A 26,388-nucleotide genomic window follows, 5' to 3' on the forward strand; every position below is an offset into this window, starting at 1 on the left:
GTGTCCAGTGTGAGTGTGTGTGTGTCCAGTGTGAGTGTGTGTGTGTGTCCAGTGTGAGTGTGTGTGTGTGTCCAGTGTGTGTGTGTGTGTGTGTGTGTCCAGTGTGTGTGTGTGTGTGTGTGTGTGTGTGTGTCCAGTGTGAGTGTGTCCAGTGTGTGTGTGTCTGTCCAGTGTGTGTGTGTGTCCAGTGTGTGTGTGTGTGTGTGTGTGTCCAGTGTGTATGTTTGTGTGTCCAGTGTGTGTGTGTGTGTGTGTCCAGTGTGAGTGTGTCTGTCCAGTGTGTGTGTGTGTGTGTGTGTGTGTGTGTGTGTGTGTGTGTGTGTGTGTGTGTGTGTGTGTGTGTGTGTCCAGTGTGTGTGTCCAGTGTGTGTGTGTGTGTGTGTGTGTGTGTGTGTGTGTGTGTGTGTGTGTGTGTGTGTGTGTGTGTCCAGTGTGTGTGTGTGTGTGTGTGTGTGTGTGTGTGTCCAGTGTGTGTGTGTGTCAGGTTAGTATTTCAGGGACACTGAGGAGACAACATCATAAAGCACATCACTCCAAACCCCAAACCCTGGATAGAGGGGCTCAGTGAATGTGGAGGTGAATGTGTACAGGTGGGTCAGTGTGTCAGAGGAGGCTCTATAGAAGGACAGAGTGCCGGCTGGCCAGTCCAGATACACTCCTACTCTGTGGGAGCTGGAGGGGCGGACGTCTATGGTAGTCTGATTATTATTGTGCCAGGCAGAGTAACTGTTGTCAGAGCAGAACAGACTCCAGGACTTGTCATTGTATCCAAGACAACAGTCATCACCCCCTCCTCTCCTGCTGATTCCTTTATATGTCACTCCTATATCAGCCCTTCTCCCACTCCACTCTACCTCCCAGTAACAGCGCCCAGTCAGACCCTCTCTACACAGCACCTGCTGCCAGCCCTCAAATCTCTCTGGGTGATCAGGATACGGCTGCTTCTCTCTCCTATATGTCACCTTTCTGTTCTCCTCAGACAGAGAGAGGAGTCTGTTTACTGTGTTTAGGTCCAGTGTGAGATCACAGACATCTGATGGATGAAACCAGACACAATATTAGAAATCATCATCATTCACATTAGAATGTTAACTCACTTTTCACTAATTCATTTAATGTAGATGTTTCTAGGTATCAAAAGGAGAAGTTAAGGTAACTTGAGACTTATTGAATGATCATATGTTATACTGTATGGTAATATAAAACACACTTATTCACATTAATTACACACACACACACACACACACACACACACACACACACACACACACACACACACACACACACACACACACACACACACACACACACACACACACACACACACACACACACACACACACACATTGTCAAAGCAACTCTTTGTAAACGTTGGTGTCCCTGATTTCTGCTTCTGTAGAACTACAGCTGATATTTAATATGACCAAGTAAGTAATGATGGTGGTCTTTGACTTTGACTTAACTTGAATTAAGACTTATTCTTAGTCATATTCTTCACAGCAGTCAACACTCACATTTTCTAAGCCCAGGTTTCATTGTGTTCTCTCCACCATGTTCCACACTGTAGCGGTAAGCAGAAGAACAGACAGTCATTGAGGGATACACCTGAACTCACACACACACACACACACACACACACACAGGACACACACACACTGGACACACACACACACACACACACACACACACACACACACACACACACACACACACACACACACACACACACACACACTGGACACACACACACTGGGCACTGGACACACACACTAAACACACAAACACACACACATACACACTGCACACAACCCGGACCCACACACACAGAGGAAACACACACACAGTAACATACAACAAAGTCAAACATGTCTGATATGAACATTGACATAAACCCTCTACATACTTGAGTTTCTCCAGTCTGCAGTGTGGATCCTCCAGTCCAGCAGAGAGCAGTCTGACTCCTGAGTCTCCTGGGTGATTGTAGCTCAGGTCCAGCTCTCTCAGGTGTGAGGGGTTTGACCTCAGAGCTGAGACCAGAGAAGCACAGCCTTCCTCTGTGACTAGACAGCCTGACAGCCTGCAAAGAGTCAAATCATATTCAAATCACACTGATATTCTTTGGTGGTGAAAATAGTGGCAGTATATTTTTTAAACATAATTCAGATACGTCAGTGTCCTGAAACCTGCCATATCTATTCATAAATGAATGTATCATTATTAGAAATGACAAAATATCAAATTATTGCCTGCAGATAGAAACATGTATAGTACAAATATTTGAGTAGACTGACCAGACCAGTTTAAAAAGCAGTATCAGTCAAAAGACAGACAGTGAGGTATCAGATTTAGATTGTATTGAGTATACAGTCCACACCATATCTATTTTGACAGTGAAGCTAACATTTTAAATGTGGCTCTGTACTCCAACATTTTGGATTTCAGATCAAATGTTTCATATGAGGTGACATTATATAATGTCACCTTTTATTTGAGGATATTTTAATACATATCTGTTTTACCATTTAGAAAAAATAAAAGCACTTTATGTATCTAGTCCCCCTATTTGAAGAAGTCATAAGTATTCTGACCAATTCACTTATAGTGTATTAAAGTAGTCGAAAGTGTAGTATTTGGTCCCAAACTCATTGGTTGCATCTGCAGTTTATTTTGGTTGTGTTTTGGGTTGTGTTTTGCCCAATAGTAACTGAACTGTGGATGATGACTGGAGTAATTTTCTGTCTAAGGGAGTAGATAACACGTTTCTAAACAATACTAAATTAATCCTGATTATGCCTTGATTAATACAAATCATAAATAAATAATGAATAATAACACTAAGAGTTGGTTTAAACAGATCTGAATCAGGAAACTAAGAGTTGGTTTAAACAGATCTGAATCAGGAAACTAAGAGTTGGTTTGAACAGATCTGAATCAGGAAACTAAGAGTTGGTTTAAACAGATCTGAATCAGGAAACTAAGAGTTGGTTTAAACAGATCTGAATCAGGAAACTAAGAGTTGGTTTAAACAGATCTGAATCAGGACACTAAGAGTTGGTTTAAACAGATCTGAATCAGGACACTAAGAGTTGGTTTAAACAGATCTGAATCAGGAAACTAAGAGTTGGTTTAAACAGATCTGAATCAGGAAACTAAGAGTTGGTTTAAACAGATCTGAATCAGGACACTAAGAGTTGGTTTAAACAGATCTGAATCAGGAAACTAAGAGTTGGTTTAAACAGATCTGAATCAGGAAACTAAGAGTTGGTTTAAACAGATCTGAATCAGGAAACTAAGAGTTGGTTTAAACAGATCTGAATCAGGAAACTAAGAGTTGGTTTAATCAGATCTGAATCTGTTTAAAGATAGAACTGCCAAATGGGGTGGAGTTGCAATCTACTGTAGAGACAGCCTGCAGAGTTCTGTCCTACTATCCAGGTCTGTACCCAAACAATTCCAGCTTCTACTTTTAAAAATCCACCTTTCCAGAAACAAGTCTCTCACCGTCGCCGCTTGCTATAGACCACCCTCTGCCCCCAGCTGTGCCCTGGACACCATATGTGAACTGATTGCCCCCCATCTATCTTCAGAGCTCGTGCTGCTAGGTGACCTAAACTGGGACATGCTTAACACCCCGGCCATCCTACAATCTAAGCTTGATGCCCTCAATCTCTCACAAATTTTCAATGAACCCACCAGGTACAACCCCAAATCCGTAAACACGGGCACCCTCAACGATATCATCCTAACCAACTTGCCCTCCAAATACACCTCTGCTGTTTTCAACCAAGATCTCAGCGATCACTGCCTCATTGCCTGCATCCGTAACGGGTCTGCGGTCAAACGACCACCCCTCATCACTATCAAACGCTCCCTAAAACACTTCAGCGAGCAGGCCTTCCTAATCGACCTGGCCCGGGTATCCTGGAAGGATATTGACCTCATCCCGTCAGTAGAGGACGCCTGGTCATTCTTTAAAAGTGCCTTCCTCACCATCTTAAATAAGCATGCCCCATTCAAGAAATGTAGAACCAGGAACAGATATAGCCCTTGGTTCTCTCCAGACCTGACTGCCCTTGACCAGCACAAAAACATCCTGTGGCATTCTGCATTAGCATCGAATAGTCTCCGTGATATGCAACTTTTCAGGGAAGTCAGGAACAAATATACACAGGCAGTTAGGAAAGCTAAGGCTAGCTTTTTCAAGCAGAAATTTGCATCCTGTAGCACAAACTCAAAAAAGTTCTGGGACACTGCAAAGTCCATGGAGAATAAGAGCACCTCCTCCCAGCTGCCCACTGCACTGAGGCTAGGAAACTCTGTCACCACGATAAATCCACTATAATTGAGAATTTCAACAATCATTTTTCTACAGCTGGCCATGCTTTCCACCTGGCTAACCCTACCCCGGTCAACAGCCCTGCACCCCCCACAGCAACTCGCCCAAGCCTCCCCCATTTCTCCTTCACCCAAATCCAGATAGCTGATGTTTTTAAAGAACTGCAAAACCTGGACCCCTACAAATCAGCCGGGCTAGACAATCTGGACCCTCTCTTTCTAAAATGATCTGCTGAAATTGTTGCAACCACAATTACTAGCCTGTTCAACCCCTCTTTCGTATCGTCTGAGATTCCCAAAGATTTGAAAGCTGCCGCAGTCATCCCCGTCTTCAAAGGGGGAGATACTCCAGAACCAAATTGCTACAGACCTATTACTATCCTGCCCTGCCTTTCTAAGGTCTTCGCCAAGTTAATAAACAGATTACCGACCACTTCGAATTTCACCGTACCTTTTCCGCTATGCAATCTGGTTTCAGAGCTGGTCATGGGGGCACCTCAGCCACGCTCAAGGTCCTAAACGATATCATAACCGCCATCGATAAGAGACATTACTGTGCAGCCGTATTCATCGACCTGGCCAAGGCTTTTGACTCTGTCAATCACCACATTCTTATTGGCAGACTCAACAGCCTTGGTTTCTCAAATGATTGCCTTGCTTGGTTCACCAACTACTTCTCTGATAGAGTTCAGTGTGTCAAATCGGAGTGCCTGTTGTCTGGACCTCTTGCAGTCTCTATGGGGGTGCCACAGGGTTCAATTCTCGGGCCGACTCTCTTCTCTGTATACATCAATGATGTCGCTCTTGCTGCTGGTGATTCTCTGATCCACCTCGACGCAGATGACACCATTCTGTATACTTCTGGCCAACTGATCACTGCCCGCACCCGCCCGACCGTCCAGCATCACTACTCTGGACGGCTCTGATTTAGAATATGTGGACAACTACAAATACCTAGGTTTTTGGTTAGACTGTAAACTCTCCTTCCAGACTCACATTAAGCATCTCCTATCCAAAATTAAATCTAGAATCGGCTTCCTATTTCGCAACAAAGCATCCTTCACTCATGCAGCCAAACCTACCCTCGTAAAACTGACCATCCTACCGATCCTCGAATTCAGCAATGTCATCTATAAAATAGCCTACATGCAGTTTATCACAGTGCCATCCGTTTTGTCACCAAAGCCCCATATATTACCCACCACTGCGACCTGTACGCTCTCGTTGGCTGGCCATCGCTTCATACTCGTCGCCAAACCATCTGGCTCCAGGTCATCTACAAGACTCTGCTAGGTAAAGCCCCGCCTTATCTCAGCTCACTGGTCACCATAGCAGCACCCACTCGTAGCACGCGCTCCAGCAGGTATTTTTCATTGGTCACCCCCAAAGCCAATTTCTAATTTGGCCGCCTCTCCTTCCAGTTCTCTGCTGCCAACGACTGGAACCAACTGCAAAAATCTCTGAAGCTGGAGACTCTTTCTCCCTCACTAGCTTTAAGCACCAGCTGTCAGAGCAGCTCACAGATCACTGCAGCTGTACATAGACCATCTGTAAACAGCCCATCTATATACCTCATCCCCATACTGTATTTATTTATTTATCTTGCTCCTTTGAACCCCAGTATCTCTACTTGCACATTCATCTTCTGTACATCTACCATTCCAGTGTTTAATTGCTATATTGTAATTACTTCGCCACCATGGCCTATTTATTGCCTTAACTCCCTTATCTTACCTCATTTGCACTCACTGTATATAGACTTTTTGTTTTCTTTTGTTCTACTGTATTATTGACTATGTTTTGTTTATTCCATGTGTAACTCTGTGTTGTTGTATGTGTCGAATTGCTATGCTTTATCTTGGCCAGGTCGCAGTTGCAAATGAGAATTTGTTCTCAACTAGCTTACCTGGTTAAATAAAGGTGAAATAAAAATAATTAAAAATAATATGAGTGAGAAAGTTAGACGCTACAACAAAACATGCTAACCTCTCCAAACTACCAATAACAGAGGCTACAACAAAACATGCTAACCTCTCACCATTACCAATAACAGAGACTACAACAAAACAATCTAACCTCTCACCATTACCAATAACTGAGGCTACAACAAAACATGCTAACCTCTCACCATTACCAATAACAGAGGCTACAACAAAACATGCTAACCTCTCACCATTACCAATAACAGAGGCTACAACAAAACATGCTAACCTCTCACCATTACCAATAACAGAGGCTACAACAAAACATGCTAACCTCTCACCATTACCAATAACAGAGGCTACAACAAAACATGCTAACCTCTCACCATTACCAATAACAGAGACTACAACAAAACATGCTAACCTCTCACCATTACCAATAACAGAGACTACAACAAAACATGCTAACCTCTCACCATTACCAATATATGTGAATATGTCCAAACTATTAGGAAAAACATAATCCAAAACACAACCAAGACAAACTGCAAATACATTCAACAAGTTAGTAGAATCACAGATATGGGACCAAATACTAAAAGTATGACTATTTTAATACAATATATGTGAATATGTCCAAATAATGAAGACTTCTTCAAATGGGATTATTTGGGGTATTCATCCCCCTTGGTGTTTTTCCTATTTTGTTTCATTACAACATGTCATTTAAATTGATTTTATTTGGATTTCATGTAATGGACAAACACAAAATAGTCCAAATTGGTCAAGAGAAATAAAAAAATAAAAAAACTTGATTAAAAACAGAAAAGTGGTGCGTTCATATGTATTCACCCCCTTTGCTATGAAGCCCCTAAATAATATCTGGTGCAACCAATTACCTTCAGAAGTCACATAATTAGTTAAATAAAGTCCACCTGTGTGCAATCTAAGTGTCACATGATCTGTCACATGATCTCAGTGTATATACACCTGTTCTGCAAGGCCCCAGAGTCTACAACTCCACTAAGCAAGGGACACCACCAAGCAAGCGGCACCATGAAGACCAAGGAGCTCTCCAAACAGGTCAGGGACAAAGTTGAGGAGAAGTACAGATCAGGGTTGGGTTATAAAAAAATATCTGAAACTTTGAAAATCCCACGGAGCACCATTAAATCCATTATTAAAAAATGGAAAGAATATGGCACCACAACAAACCTGCCAAGAGAGGGAAAACTCACGAACCAGGCAAGGAGGGCATTAATCAGAGAGGAAACAAAGAGACCAAAGATAACCCTGAAGGAGCTGCAAAGCTCCACAGCAGAGATTGGAGTATCTGTCCATAGGACCACTTTAAGCCGTACACTCCACAGAGCTGGGCTTTACGGAAGTGTGGCCAGAAGAAAAATACAAACACGTTTGGCGTTCGCCACAAGGCACGTGGGAGACTCCCAAAACATATGGAAGAAGGTACTCTGGTCAGATGAGACTAAAATTGAGCTTTATGGCCATCAAGGAAAACGCTATGTCTGGCGCAAACCCAACACCTCTCATCACCCCGAGAACACCATCCCCACAGTGAAGCATGGTGGTGGCAGCATCATGCTGTGGGGATGTTTTTCATCGGCAGGGACTGGGAAACTGGTTAGAATTGAAGGAATGATGGATGGCGCTAAATACAGGGAAAGTCTTGAGGGAAACCTGTTTCAGTCTTCCAGAGATTTTGAGACTGCTAAAGCAACACTCGAGTGGTTAAAAGGGAAAAATGTAAATGTCTTGTAATGGTCAAGTCAAAGCATAGACCTCAATCCAATTGAGAATCTGTGGAATGACTTTCAGATTGCGGTACACCAGCGGAGCCCATCCAACTTGAAGGAGCTGGAGCAGTTTTGCCTTGAAAAATGTTCAAACATCCCAGTGGCTAAATGTGCCAAGCTTATAGAGACATACCCCAAAAGACTTGCAACTGTAATTGCTACAAAAGGTGGTTCTACAAAGTATTGACTTTGGGGGTGAATAGTTATGTACACTCAAGTTATTTTCTTTTTTATTTATTGGTTGTTTAACAATAAAAAATATTTTGCATCTTCAAAGTGGTAGGCATGTTGTGTAAATCAACTGATACAAACCCCCAAAACATCTATTTTAATTACAGTTTTTTAGGCAACAAAATAGGAAAAATGCCAAGGGGGTGAAAAGTTTTGCAAGCCACTGTACAAACATGAATATGAAAGGTGACATTCTGTACTGTCATCTAATATGAAACATTATATCTCAAATCCAAAATGCTGGAGCATAGAACCAAATTTAAAACTGTGAGCTTCACTGTCCAAACACATATGGTGTGGACTATGTGTGTCTGGTAAACACATGTGGATCTGGTGAACAGTTATCACTTGTTGACCAACTACAGGAATACTGACCTCAGAGTCTCCAGTTTACAGTGGGGATTCCCCAGTACAGCAGAGAGCAGCTTCACTCCTGAATCCTTCAGGTCATTGTTACTCAGGTCCAGCTCTCTCAGGTGTGAGGGGTTTGACCTCAGAGCTGAGACCAGAGAAGCACAGCCTTCCTCTGTCACTCCACAGCCTGACAGCCTGACAAAGAGATAATCATGACTTCACAAACACACTGTTAATTTAACACCAAGAGTGTAGAAGGACAATGGCAGATGCATTTGGTTAATTATCCAAAACAACATATAGATTCATCTTCTATCTCCTAGAACTATGTGGTCATATTGTTATACTAATGTGAAAATCAATGCATTTATTTAATATATTTTTCAATATAATATTATATACATATTATAATACATCATTTTCTCTAAACTGGATAATGCTTCCTGATGGTTAGTTCTGATATGTCATTTTATTTACTCACAGAGCAGCTCTGGAGGCTTTGACCACTGGCAGCAGCCTCAGAAGACCTTCCTCTGATCTGGAGTATTTCTTCAGGTCAAACACATCCAGCTCCTTTTCTGAAGTCAGCAACACAAAGACCAGAGCTGACCACTGTGCAGGTGACAGTTTGGGTTTTGAGAGACTTCCTGATCTCAGGTAGCTTTGGATCTCCTCCACTAGAGAATGGTCATTCAGTTCATTCAGACAGTGGAACAGATTGATGCTCCTCTCTGGAGAGGGATTCTCCCCGATCTTCTCCTTGATGTACTTGACTGTTTCTTCATGGGATTTTGAGCTGTTTCTTGTCTTTGTCAGTAGACCTCGTAAGTGCTTCTGATTGGACTCCAGTGAGAGGCCCAGAAGGAAGCGGAGGAAAAGGTCCAGGTTTCCCATCTCACTTTGTAAGGATTTATCCACAGCACTCTTGTAGAAAGTAACTTCAGACTTGTCTTTTGTTTGCAGTTTGTCCATTAGATTCTCATTGTTGTTGATGAATGAGAGGAACACATATACAGCAGCCAGAAACTCCTGAATGCTCAGATGAACAAAGCAGTACACCTTGTCCCGGTACAGCCCACATTCCTCTTTAAAGAGCTGTGTGCACAATCCTGAGTACACTGAGGCTTCATTGACATCAATGCCAGCCTCTTTCAGGTCTTCTTCATAGAAAATCAGATTGCCATTCACAAGCTGTTGAAAAGCCAGTTTTCCCAGTGACAGAATGCTCTCTTTATTCCAGTGTGGACCTGTCTCTTCATTCCCAAGATACTTTTCATTCTTCTGTTTGGTATGAAACTCCACAAGGTGTGTGTACATCTCAGTCAGAGTCTTGGGCATCTCTTCTCTCATGTTTCAGCATGTGTTCAAGGACTGTTGCAGAAATCCAACAGAAGACTGGAATGTGGCACATGATGTGGAGGCTCCTTGATGTCTTTATGTGTGAGATGATTCTGCTGGCCAGGTCCTCATCACTGAATCTCTTCCTGAAGTACTCCTCCTTCTGTGGGTCATTGAACCCTCGTACCTCTGTCACCTGGTGAACACACTCTGAAGGGATCTTATTGGCTGCTGCAGGTCGGGTAGTTATCCAGAGGAGAGCAGAGGGAAGCAGATTTCCCTTGATGAGATTTGTCAGCAGAACATCCACTGAGGTTGACTTTGTGACGTCCCAACAGATCTTGTTCTTCTGGAAGTCTAGGGGCAGTCGGCACTCATCCAGACCATCAAAGATGAACAGAACTTTGTACTTGTTGTAGATGGAGATTCCTGATTGTTTGGTTTCCATTGAGAAGTGATTGAGGAGTTCAATGAAAGTGTGTTTGTCCTCTTTCATCAAATTCAGCTCCCGGAAAGGGAATGAAAATACAAATTGGACATCCTGATTTGCTTTTCCTTCAGACCAGTCCAGAATGAACTTCTGCACAGAGACTGTTTTTCCAATGCCAGCGACTCCCTTTGTCAGCACAGTTCTGATAGGTTTGTCTTGTCCAGTTAAGGGTTTGAAGATGTCGTTACATTTGATTGCAGTCTCTGGTCTTGCTTGTTTCCTGGTTGTTGTCTCAATCTGTCTCAGCTCATGTTCATTATTGACCTCTCCTGTTCCACCCTCTGTGATGTAGAGCTCTGTGTATATCTTATTGAGAAGTGTTGGTTTTCCTTGTTCAGCGATCCCCTCAAATACACATTGAAACTTCTTCTTTAGATTAGATTTGAGTTCACGTTGGCAAATCACAGCAAGCTCATCTGAATCTAGAAATAACACAGAGGATATTAATATTACGTCTGTTTTAATGACTACAGTATTGTAGGACTGTTATAAAGTTTTAAATTATAATCATTTATTCTCTTAACTGACTGTATACATGTGTAAATGTTTTCATAATGCATTACAGACTGGTGTGACTGATTATATTATTATTGGTATTATTGATGGTATTATTAATGTTGTCTCTCTCTGTCTCTAAATTAATCACCACAACACATCCCTGCTGCTACTTGATGAGGTCACTGGGTGTTGTGTTAAGGCTAGAGGTCAACCGAATAATCGGAATGGCCGATTAATTAGGGCCGATTTCAAGTTTTCATAACAATCGGAAATCGGTATTTTTGGACACCGATTTTGCAGATGTTTTTCTATTTTTTTTATTTTTTACATTTTTTACACATTTTTTTAACTGCCTCGTTCAGGGGCAGAATGACAGATTTTCACCTTATCAGCTCGAGGGATCCAATCTTGCAACCTTCAGGTTAACTAGTTCAATGCAATAACGACCTGCCTGCCTCTCGTTGCACTCCACAAGGAGACTGCCTGTTACGCAGTAAGCCAAGGTAAGTTGCTAGCTAGTATTAAACGTATCTTATAAAAAACAATCAATCATAACCACTAGTTAACTACACATGGTTGATGATATTACTAGATATTATCTAGCGTGTCCTGCTAGATAATATATATAATCTGACTGAGCATACAAGCATATAAGTATCTAAGTATCTGACTGAGCGATGGTAGGCAGAAGCAGGCGCGTAAACATTCATTCAAACAGCACTTTCGTGCGTTTTGCCAGCACCTCTTCGTTGTGCGTCAAGCATCGCACTGTTTATGACTTCAAGCCTATCAACTCCCGAGATGAGGCTGGTGTAACCGAAGTGAAATGGCTGGCTAGTTAGCGCGCGCTAATAGCGTTTCAAACGTCACTCGCTCTGAGACTTGGAGTGGTTGTTCCCCTTGCTCTGCATGGATAACGCTGCTTCGAGGGTGGCTGTTGTCGTTGTGTTCCTGGTTCAAGCCCAGGGAGGAGCGAGGAGAGGGACGGAAGCTATACTGTTACACTGGCAATACTAAAGTGCCTATAAGAACATCCAATAGTCAAAGGTTAATGAAATACAAATGGTATAGAGGGAAATAGTCCTATAATTTCTATAATAACTACAACCTAAAACTTCTTACCTGGGAATATTGAAGACTCATGTTAAAAGGAACCACCAGCTCTCATATGTTATATAATATAATATATAATAATAATATATATAATATATATAATAATATATATAATAATATAATAATAATATATATAATAATATATGTTATATATTGATGTATTATATTAAGTTAAAATAAGTGTACATTTAGTATTGTTGTAATTGTCATTATTACAAAGACATTAAACTGTTAAAGTAAAAAAAACAATTGTATCGGCTTTTTTGGTCGTCCAATAATCGGTATCGGTATCTGCGTTGAAAAATCATAATCGGTCGACCTCTAGTTAAGGCTGCTACAATATCATTGAGTTACACAGCTACTTTAGCTGTACTTTAGCTACAGCTTTTAAATGTTATAAAACAGCATTCAACATGAGGCAGACAGATCTTACATTTCTCCAGTGTGTCAGCAAGCTCCTTCTGGTTCATTTTCCTCAGGACGTGCAGTGTGATCTTCAGAGCCCCCTCTCTGGCACTGCTCTCCTGCTTCTCATCTTCAGCATCCACCACTTCCTGCTTCTGACTCTCAAAGCCTTCTGGGAGTTCTGGACTAAGAATCCTCTTGAACATCTTCAGCTCGTTCTTCACAAATGTCATAATTTTCTCTTCAAGCAACTGAAATAAATCAAGTAAATAAGTTAAGCAAGAGACAAAATGCTTTCTCATTAACACATTAATGAATGATTGACAGATCAACTTTACTTGAGGTAAACAAAAACAAATGTACATAACAGGACCACATACACTGAATATGGAGGCCAGGTCTGTTTGATGACTCTGGGAAGACTGACCACTGAGAATCTCTGACTCTGATCTCTCCTGTTGGTTTCTGTGGACAAAACATGAGATTACATCTCCTCATCCAGGGAGTACACACACACACACACACACACACACACACACACACACACACACACACGCACACACACACACACGCACACACACACACACACACGCACACACGCACACAGAGGGAATATTGTGTTTGTTTAATATTGTTTTAGGACTATGAAAATGGACAAAATGATTAGCTTATGGATTATGAAAATAACCAAAAAGAAATGGGAAAATGGGAGAGGAGAAATGACTAGAGACAGTGTTGTTTAACTCACTGACCATGACCCATGAGTTCTTCTTACCTTTGTTCAGTAGAAAAGTCTCCCTCTCTAAAGTTTAGAGGTTGATTCATAGACCAGTCACTCTTCATGGACACACAGCTGGGAACAGGGGAGGCTGGTCTCTCCTGCTTGATTGGTCTTCAACACAACAGAGACAAACATTACATCTCTCATCTACTCTGAGCTCAGACGGGGAAACATAAGAAGAGTTTCATTCCAAAAAGCTATATATCCATTTTCAGGAATGTTCGTAAATTAGCTTTTATTGTTTAAAGCATTTCTGAAAGAGATTGGTGTGTTTTTCCACTATCTAATCATGGCATGGGATTGTTCAATGACAGAAATGTATTTGTTTAAAATCACTTGATGTTTTCATTTCAGAGACAAATAATCATGTTTTTTCCCCGCAAAATGCTATATATCTGCCTGACTCTCAAATGTGACCGACCGTAATAATGAGACGATAAGGAGTACCAGTACTGAGTCAATGTGCAGGGTACCAGGTAGTTGAGGTAATAATGAGACTATAAGGAGTACCAGTACTGAGTCAATGTGCAGTGGTACCAGGTAGTTGAGGTAATAATGAGACTATAATTGAGGTAATATGTACATGTAGGTAGGGGTAAAAGTGACTAGAGATTACATCTCCTCATCCAGGGAGTGCACACACACACACACACACACACACACACACACACACACACACACACACACACACACACACACACACACACACACACACACACACACACAGGGGGGGAATGTATGTTGTGTTTGATTATTATTGTTTTAGGACTAATGAAAATGGACAAAAGGATTAGCCTATGGATTATGAAAACAACAAAAATAATTGGGAAAATGGGAGAGGAGAAATGACTAGAGACAGTGTTGTTTAACTCACTGACCATGACCCATGAGTTCTTCTTACCTTTGTTCAGTAGAAAAGTCTCCCTTTCTAAACTCTATAGGATGTTCCATAGACCAGTCACTCTTCATGGACACACAGCTGGGAACAGGGGAGGCTGGTCTCTCTTGCTTGATTGGACTTCAACACAACAGAGACAAACATTACATCTCTCATCTACTCTGAGCTCAGATGGGGAAACATAAGAAGAGTTTCATTCCAAAATAAGTTATGTTCATGTTTTTTTGCTAAATGAGGAGATGGCACATGGGTACATGCTTCTATAAACCAATGAGGTTTAATGAATGAAATTAATGAATGAAATGAATGCAGCATTACTGAGTAAGAATGAAATGAATGCATTATTACTGAGAGTAGAATGAAATGAATGCATTATTACTGAGAGTAGAGTAAAGTAGAAATGAATGCAGCTGCAACAAACACTGGTTGATGCTCATTTATAAAACCCTCTTAGGCCTCACTCCCCCCTATCTGAGATATCCACCCTCTTAGGCCTCACTCCCCCCTATCTGAGATATCCACCCTCTTAGGCCTCACTCCCCCCTATCTGAGATATCCACCCTCTTAGGCCTCACTCCCCCCTATCTGAGATATCCACCCTCTTCGGCCTCACTCCCCCCTATCTGAGATATCCACTGCAGCCCTCATCCTCCACATACAACACACGTTCTGCCAGTCACATTCTGTTAAAGGTCCCCAAAGCACACACATCCCTGGGTCACTCGTCTTTTCAGTTCTCTGCAGCTAGCGACTGGAACGAGCTGCAACAAACACTCAACCTGGACAGTTTTATCTCAATCTCTTCATTCAAAGACTCAAACATGGAAAATCTTTCTGACAGTTGTTGCTGCTTTGTGTGATGTATTGTTGTCTCTACCTTCTTGCCCTTTGTGCTGTTGTCTGTGCCCAATTATGTTTGTACCATGTTTTGTTCTGCTACCATGTTGTGATGCTACCATGTTGTTGTCATGCTGTGTTGTCATGTGTTGCTGCCATGCTATGTTGTTGTCATGTGTTGCTGCCATGCTATGTTGTTGTCTTACACGGAACCCAAACCGGCTGCGCACGTGCGCCATCGTGCATAAATGTATTTTGTCCCCCCACACCAAACGCGATCACGACACGCAGGTTAAAATATCAAACCAAACTCTGAACCAATGACATTCATTTGGGGACAGGTCGAAAAGCATTAAATATCTATGACAATTTAGCTAGTTAGCTTGCACTTGCTAGCTAATTTGTCCTGGGATATAAACCTTGAGTTGTTATTTTACCTGAAATGCACAAGGATCTCTACGGCGACAATTAATCCACACATAAAACTGACAACCGAATAATTTCTAGTCATCTCTCCTCCTTCCAGGCTTTTTCATCTTTGAACTTATATGGTGATTGGCATCTACACTTTTACCACACAACTGGCAAAACATTTCGTCTTGCTTCTGGCACGTGGGTATAACCAATGAGGAGATGGCACGTGGGTACCTGCTTCTATAAACCAATGAGGAGATGGGAGAGGCAGGACTTTGAGTTCTATTTTAGCCCTTGACAATGCAATAATTGAATAACATATACAAACGATACAGTAGAATAGTATAGATTTAAAAATTGATTTTGCTGAGTGTCAGGTCTGGCATGTTAGGTCTCTTGTCGTGATGTGTGATTTTGTCCTATATTTATAAAAATGTATTTAATCCCAGCCCCCATCCCCGCAGGAGGCCTTTAAGGTAGGCCGTCATTGTAATTAATAATTTGTTCTTAAATGACTTGCCTAGTTAAATAAATAAGGACTTGCAGCGCGAACTGCGTCACAAATAGAACTGACTTCTAGACGGTCGTTGGCGGCGCGAGCAGTGTGTCATTTTTAATAACGAAATTCATTTAGCGACGCGAGCGTTGTAGTCAGCCCCGCTAAAAGGCTGGTGTCGTTACTCTGCCTTCTCCGGGGGCATGTTGAGGTAAATTTACTAACCGGGAGGGTTGAATTATGTAATTTATTGGTGGGCTGGAAGACGCACTCTTGTCTTTTCTATTCCGAGGTTGTTTACTCGCAATATCAGATATTAAGATGTTTTTTATAATGAATGTTTACTGAGGTTGAGGCTCTGACTAGTGATTATTTACCCGGTGTTCAATACCTGCTATTGAGGCGCCCTGAAAATAATATTCAAAAGATTGGTCCTTGGACACAGAGGGGTTAAACACTAAAGTTACCGTCCATCTAGTGAAGAGAGGAGAACCGGACAGAGGTAGCCAGCATCCGTCAACGAGAGAGGGAGAAGCCCTCCACGGATTTAACAGGTGGAAGAAACAACCGGGGAGCTCCATCGGTCCACAAGAAATGCAGACAGCCGGTGATGATGTAGTGGTAGCTATGGTAACTAGGATGCTGCTGGTAGAGTAGCTAGCTAGCTTACCGAGCTGTACCGACTAGCTTGGCTAGCTAGCAGGTCGTTCGTCTGTCCCTCGTCTCGATGATGAATCCGGTGAACCACAAAATGAAACAAGGATAGAGAGTGAAAAGGATCTGGCTACACTCATACTGTCCCTGACCGTAAAGAAAAAAGCAAATTGAACAATAAACTTCGGTGTCTCAACACTGTAGTGAACTCCGTCGTTATTCCCCAAGATCACCTCAGCCAACTCTGCGCGTAACCGGACAATATGCTTGGCGCCACACCGAACGGGGACGCGGACAGTTCTGTACGGGGACGCGGACAGTTCCAGAACGCGGACATGAGCAGTGCAACACAATCAACTAAACCCAGTCTTTACAGTGGGTTACATTAGTAATATTCATTTTTTATTATTATGTAAAACAAACATTCTATGTTTTTTTATAACAATATGTTGAGATCTGGGTCCATATCGTCAAAGTGTCTCAGAGTATAAAATTGGTCGTATAAGTGCTGAGAATAAAGACATTTTACACTTATGGGTATAAATTAAAGCTATGCATGAAGTCTCTAGTCCCACCTAGTCGGTAGATATTCAGGACACCTCGTGAGCTGTCCTAAGTAGTTAAGAGTTAACAGCAGGTGTCTTGATAATACTATAGAATCATGCAGTGAGTCAGTGGTTCCTGCGCCACATGTAATTGCTTTGCAGTAGTTAAAAATAATGTTTTTATATTTCTATATGATCAATCTATAAATAATATAGACCTACATGCAACAGTGTGTTTTGTGCTTTTGGCAATGATTTATGTATAATAATGATGTATCACAAGTGATACCATGTATGTCTCTAAAGTATTTTGTCTTCATTTTGGCAGATTAACTCATGCTTATTTCTGAAGATTAACTCAGGTTGGAGTTGGAGCTGTGACCGAAAGGTGGCTGGTTCGAATCCCGGGCCGGGCGCTGGAAAAAACAGGTGGAATTGATCTGACCACTGGAGGGCTGCTGGGTTCACATCCTCAAAACATGAACCTTTTGTTGATCAGAACTCTAGAGGTTCATCTTCACTGAACCCAAAAATATATATAACTTTTATTAATTTCATATTTTAAGGAAGTGATAGAAGCCTTTTTGGCTCTATAAGGAACCTTATTTTCTAAACACGTTTTTCTTTTGATTATTTAATTATCTACATCATGTTATTTCAAGTTCTCCCTTTGGAGCGCAACATCACATTGTTAAAAAATAATCCTAAATTGGGCATGGCTATGAATTGGGCAAATTAAGGCATCTAGGGCATAATATGTGTTGGATGAAAATGAACATTGTATGCAACGTTGTAGGCAACATTATTGGCGAGGGACTTGATTCTACTATGCCAAAGCTATTTAGAGTTGTTAAACGGGGGTGAAGAGTGTGTTGATATAACGGTTATATTGTCAAAAATCTGCTTGTAACAACGATCAGAATTGGTTAAAAAAATATGCATTCCATTATATTAGGCAATAATTAAGAGTTTAGAGCAGGCAAAGTGGTCGTGTTGTGAAAATTCTATCAAATGTCTCACATTGCAACGAGTACAGTCAGGGTGCCGCGGAACCCCTGCAGTACCTCCACAGACCCCGGATTGAGAACCCCTGCAGTACCTCCACAGACCCCGGATTGAGAACCCCTGCAGTACCTCCACAGACCCCGGATTGAGAACCCCTGCAGTACCTCCACAGACCCCGGATTGAGAACCCCTGCAGTACCTCCACAGACCCCGGATTGAGAACCCCTGCAGTACCTCCACAGACCCCAGATTGAGAACCCCTGCAGTACCTCCACAGACCCCGGATTGAGAACCCCTGCAGTACCTCCACAGACCCCGGATTGAGAACCCCTGATTTAGCAGATGCTCTTATCCAGAGTGATTTACAGGAAGTGCATTCATCTTAAGAAAGCTATTTATTTTGGAAATAAACTTAATCAAATCTTCATAAAATTGTTATCTTACCTCTTAGCTTTGGTGTCATGTCCCCCAGAGAGACTCATTTTAGAGGCAGGACCCCCTTCCTCTCTCTTCCCAGAGAGACTCATTTTAGAGGCAGGTTCCCCCTCCTCACTCTCCCCAGAGAGACTCATTTTAGAGCACTGACCCCTAAACAGAGATCCAGCATGTTGGTTGTGGTTAACACAGTGACAACTAAACAGAGATCCAACATGTTGGTTGTGGTTAACACAGTGACAACTAAACAGAGATCCAACATGTTGGTTGTGGTTAACACAGTGACAACTAAACAGAGATCCAGTATGTTGGTTGTGGTTAACACAGTGACAACTGAACAGAGATCCAACATGTTGGTTGTGGTTAACACAGTGACAACTAAACAGAGATCCAGCAAGTTGGTTGTGGTTAACACAGTGACAACTAAACAGAGATCCAACATGTTGGTTGTGGTTAACACAGTGACAACTAAACAGAGATCCAGCATGTTGGTTGTGGTTAACACAGTGACAACTAAACAGAGATCCAGCATGTTGGTTGTGGTTAACACAGTGACAACTAAACAGAGATCCAACATGTTGGTTGTGTTTAACACAGTGACAACTAAACAGAGATCCAACATGTTGGTTGTGGTTAAAACAGTGACAACTAATTATTGAATTTCAATTGTTCTCATTCATTCATTATTTCTTAGAAATAAAACATTTACTAACAGACCTAGAAACAGTCAGGTGATTTAATGCATCACATGAACATGTAGTTGTGACATTTCATCTCCATGGTAACTGTCAATAATAATAATAAGTCACTGTTTGTTAAGGTAGTTATAGACAGTACAGCAACAATAATAATAATAATATTAAGTCACTGTTTGTTAAGGTAGTTCTAGACAGTACAGCAACACAAGGCCATGTCTCACCATTATTTGTATTCACTAACAGGATATTTATTGTCTTTTAATCTGTTCTTTTCTAAACGTATCTGAGAATGTAGACAGAAGGGCTGAAAGGAGCATGATTGATCTGAGGGGGAAATCTGTGGTCCATTCAGAATTTTTTTTTCGCCACACGCAAGATATTTTAAATAATGTAAAGTAGACTAGGTTATAATGTATAGTAATGGGTTGTTAGTGATATGTAGATGTTATATTATGTAAAGTAGACTAGGTTATAATGTATAGTAGTGGGTTGTTAGTGATATGTAGATGTTATATTATGTAAAGTAGACTAGGTTATAATGTATAGTAGAGGGTTGTTAGTGATATGTAGATGTTATATTATGTAAAGTAGACTAGGTTATAATGTATAGTAGTGGGTTGTTAGTGATATGTAGGTGTTATATTATGTAAAGTAGACTAGGTTATAATGTATAGTAGTGGGTTGTTAGTGACTAAACAGAGAACACCCCTGGTCATCCCTACTGCCTCTGATCTGGAGGACTCACTAAACACAAATGCTTGGTTTTTAAATGATGTCTGAGTGTTGGAGTGTGACCCTGGCTATCCGTAAATTAAAATAACAAGAAAATTGTGCTGTCTGGTTTGTTTAATAAAATTATTTTTAAATTATCACTACTTTACTTTTACTTTTTATACTTAATTATATTTGAAACCAAATACTTTAAGACTTTTACTGAAGTAGTCTTTTACTGTGTGACTTTCCCTTTTACTTGAGTCATGTTCTATGAAGGAATCTTTCCTTTTACTCCAGTTTGAGAACTGAGTTCTGTTTCCACCACTGTTCTAACGTTCCATATGAGACACAGTTTCAACAGACATTCTGGAACTGCGTCGGCTACAAAGTTACTTTACATTTCATATCAGGAAATAAAGTAACGGTCACTGGGTGGTTTCGTTTTGCATTGACCGGATCCCCGGTTGAGCAGAGTTTGCGCATTTTAGACCATTCCATTGGTCCTTAAAATAAATGTCCACTCACCTGTAGCACCGGGCCATGCAAAACGAACTTCCCACTGTCGCAGCGCACTGAGACACAGAGTTCTAAACCCAGACGCGTTTCTTCAAGACATCTCTCTTACATTATTTTTGATAAACATATAATTTACTAGAAACCAAGTTGAGCTGTGTTTTTTTCCTCCAAAATGTGAGTTACTGTCGGACTTTAATAATTGTAAGCAGTCCTACAAACCCAAAAGGTTTTAATTTGAGAATGTTCATTTGTATGCCTCAAATATTAAACTGTCTTAAAATATTTGATGATTAGTTGAATCAGGTGTGTAAATGCTGGTAAGAACAAAAGGATTGAGAAACCCTGAGATAAACATAAAACCAAATAATTGAAAAGCTCCTCCACCATCTTTACCAGACGTTTTACTGATAACATGTCGGACTACTGATTAGTTTACACTTTGAAAACTGCTGTCTGTCAGCAACTCAGCTCCAGTAGCAGTTCTACTAACTAGTAATATCTCATTCCAGGTATTCATTCTCTTACTCTGTCCATTAGAATAGATTATTGTTCAGAAATACTTACTTTATTTTTAAATAATCTCCATATAGTGTTTTCTGCTCTGTCGTCTCAAAATGGATCCTGAACAAAAGAACAACTTTACTTTCTGTTTCAGCTCAGCCGCCTCCCCATCCTGATAATAAAGTGTTTTATTGGTATCTTCCACTAGATGGCAGTAAACACCTGCTGAAACTAGACTTTACAACTATGTGTTCAGTTCATACAAGCAGTGCCCCAGAAGAGGGTGCTGACCTAGGATCAGGTCCCCCCTCTCCATGTAATCTGATTCATTATGATCTAGGATCAGGTCCCCCTCTCCATGTAATCTGATTCATTATGATCTAGGATCAGGTCCCCCTCTCCATGTAATCTGATTCATTATGATCTAGGATCAGGTCCCTCCTCTCCATGTAATCTGATTCATTATGATCTAGGATCAGGTCCCTCCTCTCCATGTAATCTGATTCATTATGATCTAGGATCAGGTCCCCCCTCTCCATGTAATCTGATTCATTATGATCTAGGATCAGGTCCCCCCCTCTCCATGTAATCTGATTCATTATGATCTAGGATCAGGTCCCCCTCTCCATGTAATCTGATTCATTATGATCTAGGATCAGGTCCCCCTCTCCATGTAATCTGATTCCTTATGATCTAGGATCAGGTCCCCCTGTCCATGTAATCTGATTCATTATGATTGTTTTGTCTCATGTCTCTTTATATTCATGTAGCCTGGGGGCCATGTAATCTGATTCATTATGATTGTTTTGTCTCATGTCTCTTTATATTCATGTAGCCTGGGGTCCATGTAATCTGATTCATTATGATTGTTTTGTCTCATTTCCCTTTATATTCATGTAGCCTGGGGGCCATGTAATCTGATTCATTATGATTGTTTTGTCTCATGTCTCTTTATATTCATGTAGCCTGGGGGCCATGTAATCTGATTCATTATGATTGTTTTGTCTCATGTCTCTTTATATTCATGTAGCCTGGGGGAAATGTAGCTGTATTGAAATGACCTTGTTTTATAACCTTCTTTGTTGCTCAGTGGTACTTCAATTGTCCTGACCACGCCCAATTCTTTCACACAGTAATGCTCCAGCATCCACTCAGAGATTATGCATCTAATGCATTCCTCAAATACTGCAGAGTTGTTCAAAAAACAAAAAGCAAAAGTGAAATGTATTAGTGTTGAGGCTAAAACAAAACCTATCCCAGTCTTTCCAGACAACCACCTTTCCTTCTAATTTGTATTTATGGTTGTTCCATAACGAAGCAGAGCTTGTCAGGAAAGGGGAAGATGTCCGTCTCTTATTTATCTGACTCCATATTTCTTAGTTTGGGACATGATGGGATTCTGCAGTCCCACATTTAAGTGTTGACTCAGATAATATGATGCTCCAAATGGTGCATTAAGTTCTTCTTCCATGTCGACCCAAATTGTCCTATTAGAGTTGTCAATAAAGAGCCTATCAGGGCAGTTATAAAGTCTTCTTGATATAATTGTCCTATTAGAGTTGTCAATAAAGAGCCTATCAGGGCAGTTATAAAGTCTTCTTGATATAATTGTCCTATTAGAGTTGTCAATAAAGAGCCTATCAGGGCAGTTATAAAGTCTTCTTGATATAATTGTCCTATTAGAGTTGTCAATAAAGAGCCTATCAGGGCAGTTATAAAGTCTTCTTGATATAATTGTCCTATTAGAGTTGTCAATAAAGAGCCTATCAGGGCAGTTATAAAGTCTTCTTGATATAATTGTCCTATTAGAGTTGTCAATAAAGAGCCTATCAGGGCAGTTATAAAGTCTTCTTGATATAATTGTCCTATTAGAGTTGTCAATAAAGAGCCTATCAGGGCAGTTATAAAGTCTTCTTGATATAATTGTCCTATTAGAGTTGTCAATAAAGAGCCTATCAGGGCAGTTATAAAGTCTTCTTGATATAATTACATGTTAGGGAGCTTTAATCCTCCCTTCTAAGTCTTTGCCTGTAAACTAGCTTGGTTCATCCTGGCCCTTTTAATAGTCCAGATGAATCATGTTGTCTCTGGTGTTAAAGGTGTAGGCAGGTATGGACAGTGGAAACATGAATCATGTTGTCTCTGGTGTTAAAGGTGTAGGCAGGTATGGACAGTGGGAACATGAATCATGTTGTCTCTGGTGTTAAAGGTGTAGGCAGGTATGGACAGTGGGAACATGAATCATGTTGTCTCTGGTGTTAAAGGTGGAGGCAGGTTTGGACAGTGGAAACATGAATCATGTTGTCTCTGGTGTTAAAGGTGCAGGCAGGTATGGACAGTGGAAACATGAATCATGTTGTCTCTGGTGTTAAAGGTGTAGGCAGGTATGGACAGTGGAAACATGCTGATGATCCTCCTTGAGGACGGTCATAGACTGATAGTCAACATACCTAGTTATCTACCTCTGATGTGAGCAGATCTCACTCCCAGACTGTAACTGATAGTCAACATACCTAGTTATCTACCTCTGATGTGAGCAGATCTCACTCCCAGACTGTAACTGATAGTCAACATACCTAGTTATCTACCTCTGATGTGAGCAGATCTCACTCCCAGACTGTAACTGATAGTCAACATACCTAGTTATCTACCTCTGATGTGAGCAGGTCTCACTCCCAGACTGTGACTGATAGTCAACATATCTAGTTATCTACCTCTGATGTGAGCAGATCTCACTCCCAGACTGTAACTGATAGTCAACATACATAGTTATCTACCTCTGATGTGAGCAGATCTCACTCCCAGACTGTAACTGATAGTCAACATACCTAGTTATCTACCTCTGATGTGAGCAGATCTCACTCCCAGACTGTGACTGATAGTCAACATACCTAGTTATCTACCTCTGATGTGAGCAGATCTCACTCCCAGCTCTGAGGTGAATTAACTTTCGTTCTAACTAAACATGACTACTGGAGAAATGGATATTTATTATGAAATTCTTTCTCTCACTTTTGCTGTTTTTACCTGCAGTAAAGGCAGTGAGCTCTTTGTTGTTTCTTGGTCTGACAGTTATCTTTGTTATGCTTCACTATTCTCACTCAATCATTTAAATCTATATGGAGGTCTGACAGTTATCTTTGTTATGCTCCACTATTCTCACTCAGTCATTTAAATCTATATGGAGGTCTGACAGTTATCTTTGTTATGCTCCACTATTCTCACTCAGTCATTTAAATCTATATGGAGGTCTGACAGTTATCTTTGTTATGCTCCACTATTCTCACTCAGTCATTTAAATCTATATGTTGTGGAGCTCTGGTTTCTTCTCAGTTTTACTAGAGTTTGTAATTGTTGTTTATCTCGTAGTACTTCCTGTTCTATATTCCACCTTGTCGTTGTCTATAGTTCCACTCAATGCCGGGGGGTTAAGAAATCATGTAAAGCACAAAGCCTTATTTTTATTTGCCAAACAGCTTAAAACAGATTGAGGTCAACTTCTACAGATGTCAGTGGGGAAATGATTTGTGTCTCTCTCCTGGTTCTGAACTCTCTGCTGGAGTCACCACTCTAATCAATCATTTCAATGGAAGTATTTTACACTCAGACTGGGACCCTATTGGTCACTTTCTTTGTCTTGTCATCAACTGTAACATCATCATCATTATTACCAACATTTATTGGTTCAATTCCAAACTTGAAAATGATCAGTGACTTGAATCTTTGGAAAAGCGTATTCTCCATTGGCTAACCAAGTTCCCTAATGCTTAACTTAAAGTAGGTGGGGATTTCAATATTTCTCAGAATAATTTCATTGAAAGATGAGAGTCCATTTCTATGAATATTAGTGTGAGGCAGTTTATGGAAAGGTTTGATATGATAGATATTTGGCGAGTAAAGTTTCCTACTGACTAGTCTTCCACTTGGAGTAATAAGACCCGCTCCAGACAATCACCACAGATCTTTGGTTGGTGTCTAAATGTTTTGATAAACAGGCTATTTCTGTTAACATCCTGGTCACTCCCCTTACTGATCATAGAGCTGTTTATATTGACATTACACTGTTTATCTCTGATAATGGCCCTTACTGACCATAGAGCTGTTTATATTGACATTACACTGTTTATCTCTGATAATGGCCCTTACTGATCATAGAGCTGTTTATATTGACATTACACTGTTTATCTCTGATAATGGCCCTTACTGACCATAGAGCTGTTTATATTGACATTACACTGTTTATCTCTGATAATGGCCCTTACTGACCATAGAGCTGTTTATATTGACATTACACTGTTTATCTCTGATAATGGCCCTTACTGACCATAGAGCTGTTTATATTGACATTACACGGTTTATCTCTGATAATGGCCCTTACTGACCATAGAGCTGTTTATATTGACATTACACTGTTGATCTCTGATAATGGCCCTTACTGACCATAGAGCTGTTTATATTGACATTACACTGTTTATCTCTGATAATGGCCCTTACTGACCATAGAGCTGTTTATATTGACATTACACTGTTTATCTCTGATAATGGCCCTTACTGATCATAGAGCTGTTTATATTGACATTACACTGTTTATCTCTGATAATGGCCCTTACTGATCATAGAGATGTTTATATTGACATTACACTGTTTATCTCTGATAATGGCCCTTACTGACCATAGAGCTGTTTATATTGACATTACACTGTGTATCTCTGATAATGGCCCTTACTGACCATAGAGCTGTTTATATTGACATTACACTGTTTATCTCTGATAATGGCCCTTTCTGACCATAGAGCTGTTTATATTGACATTACACTGTTTATCTCTGATAATGGCCCTTACTGACCATAGAGCTGTTTATATAGACATTACACTGTTTATCTCTGATAATGGCCCTTACTGACCATAGAGCTGTTTATATTGACATTACACTGTTTATCTCTGATAATGGCCCTGGCAGAGCATCCTATTGGAAGCTTAATAGCTCTATATTAAAACATGAGTTGGTCCAGATGGAGATAAACAATGTAATTACACACTTCTGGAACAACGTTATAAATAACAATTCATACAGTAATAACTGGGAGCTTTTTAAGGTTGGAAAATATGCCAGAAAACATGACAGTTTTGTTGCCAAGACCAGGAGAGATGAAGAAGAAAGTGTAATTACAAAGATCACCTGTCTTGTTCAAAAGCCTGTTGAAAGTCTTTCAGAGGAGGATAAATCTGTTCTGTTTGATCTACAACACCAGTTGGATGATATGTATAGACTGAAAGCATTCTGTTTGATCTACAACACCAGTTGGATGATATGTATAGACTGAAAGCATTCTGTTTGATCTACAACACCAGGTGGATGATATGTATAGACTGAAAGCATTCTGTTTGATCTAC

The 26,388-nt window shown here is 40.6% G+C and overlaps 1 protein-coding gene, 1 long non-coding RNA gene and 1 pseudogene across 2 annotated transcripts in view; 2 read left to right on the forward strand and 1 right to left on the reverse strand.

Moving 5' to 3' along the window:
- The window catches only part of LOC139583688 (NLR family CARD domain-containing protein 3-like), a 672,088-nt gene that overhangs the window by 526,925 nt on the left and 118,775 nt on the right, over positions 1 to 26,388 (forward strand). The gene's annotated exons all lie outside the window — the stretch shown is intronic.
- On the reverse strand, positions 393 to 21,215 carry LOC139534149 (NLR family CARD domain-containing protein 3-like; annotated as a pseudogene).
- LOC139569837 (uncharacterized) lies at positions 15,246 to 18,074 on the forward strand. The gene is made up of 2 exons (XR_011673970.1): positions 15,246 to 16,955; positions 17,454 to 18,074. It is a non-coding gene; the product is annotated as an uncharacterized lncRNA (long non-coding RNA).

This window comes from Salvelinus alpinus, chromosome 1 (assembly GCF_045679555.1).
Source record: "Salvelinus alpinus chromosome 1, SLU_Salpinus.1, whole genome shotgun sequence".
NCBI lineage: Eukaryota > Metazoa > Chordata > Actinopteri > Salmoniformes > Salmonidae > Salvelinus > Salvelinus alpinus.